A 7,549-nucleotide genomic window follows, 5' to 3' on the forward strand; every position below is an offset into this window, starting at 1 on the left:
TAACAAAAGGGCCCAGATGGCTTGTTGCTTAATTGTTCTAACAAAGCAAGAATATGACATCTCTTGATTCCTTAGCTATCCCCATGATTCATCATTTTATTACAGGGATGGCTGGCAACTCAGTCCCTGGCTGGTCCTTTCAGACCCTTAATTTAAACAGAACAAACACTTCTGGGACCTTCTGAAGAACAACCTCCTTACATTGTAACAAGTGTTTGAATTCTTATCAATGGTCCAGTTAGAAGGAGAAACCTGGCAGTTGAACAATCCGATTCCTGAGTTTGATTTTGCTTATCTGTCTGAATTTTATGACTTTTTAATAAAGGAAGTGTTTTGTGATTTGTCTCCCAAAGCCACCACCCTTCTGAAGGGTCCTACTGGAGTGGATGGAGAGACATGCACTCAGCTGACTGCAGTCTCTACTCTTTTATGCCATGACACAACAGTGAAAACAGATGGGGGGCCTGATGTGTTTCCCCTTTTGCCTCAATGTTATCAATCCCACATAATGACATAATGACAAAGCCAGAGTGACAGAGGGACAGGAGAGAAGTAATACAGGTTTCTTCCACACACCACCAAATGCTGCCAACTGGGATAAAACACTTCAGGAAATCAATACTGTAACGTTAGACTGTGGACAAGGGTGGAGCTGGAAACTTTTCTGTACCAGGCCAGATAGCAGGAGCTTGTCTTGTGGGACAGTGGTCTCTCACAAAACTCAGCTGTGGGTATTTAACCCAGATGTAAAAGAAGATGGATTATATCTATTAAAAAATGAAACCAAGAAATGTTACCAAAGAAACCATGAATGGAGCCGGGTGATTATAGTTCAGTGTTTGAGAGGCCAAGCCAGCTTGAACTATGACGTGAAACCCTGTCTCAAAAACACTGGGAGGAGGAAGGAAGGAAGGAGGGAGGGAGGGATGGTGGGAGGAGGGAGGGAGGAAGGGAGGGAAGAACAGAAGGAAAGGAGGAAGGAAGAAGGAAGGGAGGGAGGGAAGGAAGGAAGGAGAAAAATGGTATAAATAAAATACCACTGGTTTACATACTTTAAACTTACAAATGCTGTGGTATACTTTAATAAAATTACTAGAAAAAAAACCTTTGGAGAAAGAAAAACAAAAAACACTAAAATGGGTCTTATAAACAATAAAAAAAGCAAAACCAGCTGTACAAATAGCAACAAAATAATGAGAGGAACAGTGTTCTTGTTATAAAGAGACTCATTAATTTTAGATGTAGAAGTAACACTTGGAAGATAGAAGCAGGATGATCAGAAGTTCTAGGTCATCCTAGGTTCATGAGATTGAAACCTTCCTTGAATAAATAATACCCCCTCACAGGAACAAGCAGATAAAACTTTCTTTTTGGTTTTTCGAAACGGGGTTTCTCTTTGTAGCTTTGGAGCCTATCCTGACACTCGCTCTGTAGACCAGGCTGGCCTCGAACTCACAGAGATCCACCTGCCTCTGCCTCCCAAGTGCTGGGATTAAAGGTGAGCACCACCAATGTCCGGCTGCAGATAAATCTTTTTTAAAAATCCAAACAATGAAGCCTTGATGTCTGTCCTTTTTTTTTTTTTTTTAGAAGACTTGCATGGGTTTTGTTTAGATAGGTTAAGGAACATAGGCTTTTCTAACAAGAGGAGAGACATTTCCTTGATTGGTGATTGATGTGAAAGGGCCCAGCCAACTGTGGGTGGTGCCATCCCTGGGCAGGTGGTCTTGGGAAGCATAAGAAAGCAAACTGAGCAAGCCAATAAAGAGAGCTCTTCTATAGTCTCTGCTTCAGTTCCTGCCCTGGCTTTTCTACATGATGGACTATCCTCCCAAGTTGTTTTTGGTCATAGTGTGTATTACAGCATAGAAATCTAACTAGGGCAGTGAGTGGTCCATGCCTATGACCTCAACACTCTGGAGGCTGATGTAGGGAGGATTGGAGACTGAGTCAAGCCTGAGGTACATAGCAGAACCTTATTATGATAGCTAACCTTTTAAAAAATTATTAGTTTATTGTGTGTGTGTGTGTGTGTGTGTGTGTGTGTGTTTTCAAGTTCCAAGTGAGCCATGGAACAAGTGTGGAAGTCAGAGAATAACTTGTGAGAGCAAATTATCTTCTACCATGTAGGTCCCAGGGATCAAATGAAGATCCTCAGGCTTGCTGGCAAAGAGTATCAGCTGGAGCATCTTGCTGGGCTTATCTTGATTTTCAACTTGCTTGGATCTAGAATTAACTATGAGATATGGGTTCTGGAAAAAGCTTTGAGGGATTAATTGAGTAGGGAGTAGGGAGTAGGGAGGAATCTCCTCCAGAGTGGCTAGCATCTCTGTCACAGCCCAGATTTTCTGTCAAGACTTGTAAATGTTCACAGAAAAAGCAGAGCTGCTTGCTTGCTTTCACTTCTTGCTGGTAATTACATTGCTCCTGCTGCTGCCACCGCTGCCGCCGCCGCTGCTGTGTCCATCAAAACAGAACTTCTCTAGTAGATTTTCACCATGAGTGGAAGACCAGTGGCTCTCCAGGCTTTTGCTGCTGGACTAGGACTGCTGAAGCATGCAGCACCATGGGTGAGCAGACGGTCCCTGCTGTATTGCACAGCCCACACCTGGTGAGCCATTCTAATAAATTCCTTTTGTAAAATATGTTCATTCTACCAGTGCTATTCCTCTAGAGAACCCTGGTAACATTTCTATCTAATAAACAAAAACCACACATCAAGGAACAACATTAGCAAGGAAGTGTTTTTAAGAAGCAAAGAGTAACTGTCAGCGTTTAGCCAAGCCAAATGGATTGAATTGCACTAACAGATCAACGTTGACACTTTGGTTCCTGCTGTGGCGAGGACAACCATAGAGGACACTATGCACACCCTGCACACTCAAATGATTCCTCTGCATGCAGATTAAGGGAATCTGAAAATAAGCAGAACAGTGACCATCCAAGCAGAAATGGGTATAAATAGGGCCCATGTTGTTTTAGGGTCTTCATTGGAATGAGTTTGGATACAAGTGACAAAATGGCCAGCTGGGGCTTCAGAAATACCAGTGCCTAGCCATGCTCGATCTAAAGATAAGTATATACCTGGTGCAATGGTTCACAGACACCTGTGATTTAGGCTTATTTTTGTCTTTTTTTTTTTTTTTTTTTTGTCTCCCTTTGTAGCTCCAGTTAGCCTGAAATTCAGTGTGTAGTTTAGGCTGGCTTTGAACTTGCAGTAATCTTTCCCAAGTGCTGGGATTATAGACAAGAGCCACTGTACCTAGCTAGGCATTTACCTTCCATTCACCACCCATGTTGGTGCTTGTTTTGAGGGTCTACTTTCTGGTGGTTTGAATAAGAATGACCCCCATAGACTCATATATTTGAATGCTTAGTCATCAAGGAGTGGCACTACTGGAGAAGGATTAGGAGGTATGGCCTTGTTGGAGTAGGTGTGGCCTTGTTGGGAGAAGTGTGTCACTGGAGACAGGCTTTGATGTCTCAAAAGTTCAGGCCAGGCCCAGTGGCTAGCCTTCCTGCTGCCTTTGATTCTGGATGTAAAACTCTCAGCTATTTCTCTCAGCACCATGTCTGCCTATGCTCCCTGCTGTGATGATAATGTACTAAATGTTTGAAACTGAAAGCCAGTCCCAATTAAATGCTTTCTTTTATAGGAATTGTCATGGTTATATTGTCTTTTTACAACAATGGAACTGTATTTAAGACAGAATCCAAACATGAAAATCTAGAAAACTCTATTCCTGTTTCTATATGAGTGTGAAATGATACTCAGAAAGCAAGCAATTGGGGCTTATAAGATAGGGAAGGGGCTGGGGCATATGGCTCAGTGGATAAGAGCATTTGCTGCTATTACAAAGGACCCAAGTTTGGTTTCCAGCAGCCAAAGGATCTGCAGCCACATCTTGCAGTTCATAGCCACTTGCAACTCTGATTCCAAAGGATCCAATGCCCTCTTCTGGCCTCCAAGGGCACCTGCTCTTACATGAGCACAAAATTTAATTCAAACAAAATTTAAGACATAAAAGTGAGTGAGTTTCATTGGGATTTCTGATGGCTTTCTTTCAAAGGTATGTAATGAGAGCAAATGACTGATGAAGTCACTTGAGAATCTTGCTTAAAATGACAAGGACAAACCTAAAGAACTTTTTGCATCCATCAGATAGTGACAAAGAGGCCTCTGTATTTTCTCAGGTTTTCCCCACAAGCCTTTGATCCCAGCCCTCCCCTTCTCAGAGCTGTCATGAACTGTGGAATGTGCAGCACCTGTCCAGTCCCCAGGGGTGTGCACTGTCCAGCCCCTAGGGGTGTGCACTGTCCAGCCCCCAGGGGTGTGCACTGTCCAGCCCCAGGGGTGTGCACTGACCATACCCCAAGGGTGTGTACTGTCCAGTCCCTAGGGGTGTTCACTGTCCTGCTGGCAATCTCAGAAGTTGCTCCTTGGGCAGTCTGCACAAAGCTGGGGTTCTAGGTATACTTAGTGATTGTAATGCTTTTCCAGAATGAACTCTAGTTCTGACATGGCTTTCCAGATTAAAAGGCAGCAGCTGGTGTCTACTCCTCCTAGGTGAGTTTGCTTCTTTTTGTCCTAGAGCTTTCAGGTGTGCTGTTAATTCCTTAGTGTTACTATTCTCTAGTTTCTTCATGTGAGCACTTAGTGCTATGAACTATCCTTTTAGCACTGCTTTCAAAGTATTCCACAAGTTTGGGTATGTTGTATCTTCATTCTTATTAAATTCTAGGAAGTTTTTAATTTTTTTATTTCCTCCTTGACCCAGTAGTGATTCAGTTGAGCACTGTTCAATTTCCATGAGTTTGAAGACATTCTGTAATTTGTGTTGTTGAATTCTAACTTTAAACCATGGTGATCCGATAAGATACAGGGGATCATTCCAATTTTTTTGTATCTGTTGAGGTTTGCTGTGGCATGCAAGTCCAATGTATCAGGCAAAAGCCTGGAGATTTAAATGAATGACAAGATGTCCAGTCGTTTGCTAAGAAAATGTGTGTCTGACCTTTATTGCAGGGAGGGAGAGGCCTTATATACAGACTTACAGCACAGTGGAAAAACCCCTAGCAGAAGACTTTGTGTTTTCCTAACTAGATATTTATGCAAGTGGGGCAAGGCCAGGGCTGTAAGCTGGGAGTAGAAAACAGGATGCACCTGTGGTTATTGGCTGACAAGCAACTCACAGAGTCCCCGTGGGGTCTAGGGCCCAACAGTTTGCTATGTTGCTGAGTATGTGGTTGATTTTAGAGAAGGTTCCATGTGGTGCTGAGAAGAAGATACAGTCCTTTGTGTTTGGATGGGATATTCTAAACCCAACTGGATCATCACCTCTGTTAGTTCCTTTATTTCTTTGTTAAGTTTCTGTCTGGTGGTCCTGTCCAATGGTGAGAGTGGGGTGTTGAAGTCTCCCACTGTAAGTGTGTGGGGTTTTATGTGTGATTTGAGCTTTAGTAATGTTTCTTTTACAAATGTGGATGCCTTTGTATTTGGGGCATAGATGTTCAGAATTGAGACTTCATCCTGATAGATTTTTCCTGTGATGAATATGAAATGTCCTTCTTTATCTCTTTTGGTTAATTTTAGTTTGAAGTCTAAATTTTAGATACTAGGATAGCTATACCAGCTTGTTTCTTAGGTTCATTTGATTGGAAAATCTTTTCCAAACCCTTTACTCTGAGGTAATGTCTGTCTTTGAAGTTGACGTGTGTTCCTTGTAGGCAGCAGAAGGATGGATTCTTGTTGGGCCCTTCCCCCACAGGGGTCTGCTGACCAGCTTGTGACTAGGAGCTTATCTAGCAAGTACATCTTGTTTCCCTCCTTCCGATAAAGCCTGAATGCAAGTTCCTGTTATCTGCCCATCCATGATTGCCAGATGGGCCTGGGAACGTGAACTTCTGACCTGGGTAGTTTTCCACTGTGCCTGCTGACTGGAATATAAGGCTCCCCTCTTGTTGCAATAAGCAGTGTACCGAGAGGTTGCAGGTTAAGATATCTTTATTCAAGTAATACCAGCCAAGCACAAGCCAGAGCGTGCCCAGAAGCAGCAAGCTAGGGAGGCCAGAGAGAGCTCCCACGTCTCTGCTGCACCTTAAGAACTCCCCACTCGTTATCCTGAACCTCCCCTGACCACGCCCTGACAAGCGTGGTTAAGCACACCTGTAGCCAGCTCTTAGGAAATGTGGTTGCCGTGTCTCCCTACAAAACGGCATTCTCCCTGCATGAATAACCCACTGTCTTGTCTTTATTTAAATCCTCAGGCCCCTCGCCCGAATCCGTGAGAAGTGTTGTAGCGATGGCACTACAAGAGGAGGTCCCACCGAGATTGGAAAAGAAGGATAAATGCTGATGGATCACCCTTGAAGGCTAGTCAGCATTGTCATTAAGGTAAGGAGCGGGTGTATTGAACATGGGTGCGGCTAGTTCCTACTCTCTTATGGGGGACCAACTGCTCCAATTGTTAAAAAAGCAAGGCACCTGTATCAAACATAAGACAGCAAAAGACTTCTTAAAAACTGTACATGAGGTCAGCCCTTGGTTTTGGTCTCTGGTGACCTTAGATTGGGAGCAGGTGAAAGGAGACCTACAAAAAGTACATTACAAAAAGAAAGGCCAAATACCATACCAATTGTTACCTTTTCTCTGTGGCGGTCTTGTCAAGGACGAGCTTCTTAGTGATAATATGGAAATGAAAGAGCAGGTCGAGGAAGCCAAAGCTGCCTTCGCAGAGACTCAGGACCAAGAGTCTGTTAGGTCACTCCAAGCTTCTGATGTTTCTTCCTCTGAGTCCTCTCCCCGCTCTTCGGGGGATGAGGCTGAGGAAGGCAAAGAACTTCAACTTGAGAAGGACTTAATTAAGGATTAAGTCCTTAATTAATTAAGGATTTAATTAATCCTTAAATTAAAGCATAAGCTTAAAAATATGTTCCCTTGAGGCTCGTCCACCTGCTTGTGATCCCGAGCATTCTAGCTCTTTCTGTCTTCCTTCAGCCCCTCCTGAAGAGCAGAGGGGCAAAGTGATGTTCCCAGTCATAGAGACAGTTAATCCCTAAGGCCAAAGTCAGAGAGAGCATACCCCCTCTTAACTTTAAGGATATAAAACAACTGAAGGAGGTGGTTATGGCATACAGGCCTCACACCCCTTTTACTTGGCCATTTTTTAATCCTTTGTGGCCTTGAATTGCACCCCCAGTGACTGGCAGCAATTATGGAATGCTACACTGTTGGGGGGAGATTATTTGATTTGGAGGGGTGAATACCAAGAACTATGTAACCAAACAGCTCATCCAAATGTGGCTGTTGGTTTCCTGGGAAGGAATTTAGAAATGCTTATTGGCATGGGAGCCTATGCAGCTCTAGGCCAGCAAATTCTTTACAACCCAGCTGTATATGTGCAGATCTCAGCGGCTGCTGGCAGCACATGGAAAACCTTACCTAATAAGGCCTCAGGAAACCAACTTTCTAAGGTCCTTCAGAGACCATCTGAACCCTATTTGAGTTTGTGGATCAGCTCCTACAACTTTCAGGGCACATGTTTAGGGA

This window comes from Cricetulus griseus (assembly GCF_003668045.3).
Source record: "Cricetulus griseus strain 17A/GY chromosome 1 unlocalized genomic scaffold, alternate assembly CriGri-PICRH-1.0 chr1_1, whole genome shotgun sequence".
Classification (NCBI taxonomy): domain Eukaryota; kingdom Metazoa; phylum Chordata; class Mammalia; order Rodentia; family Cricetidae; genus Cricetulus; species Cricetulus griseus.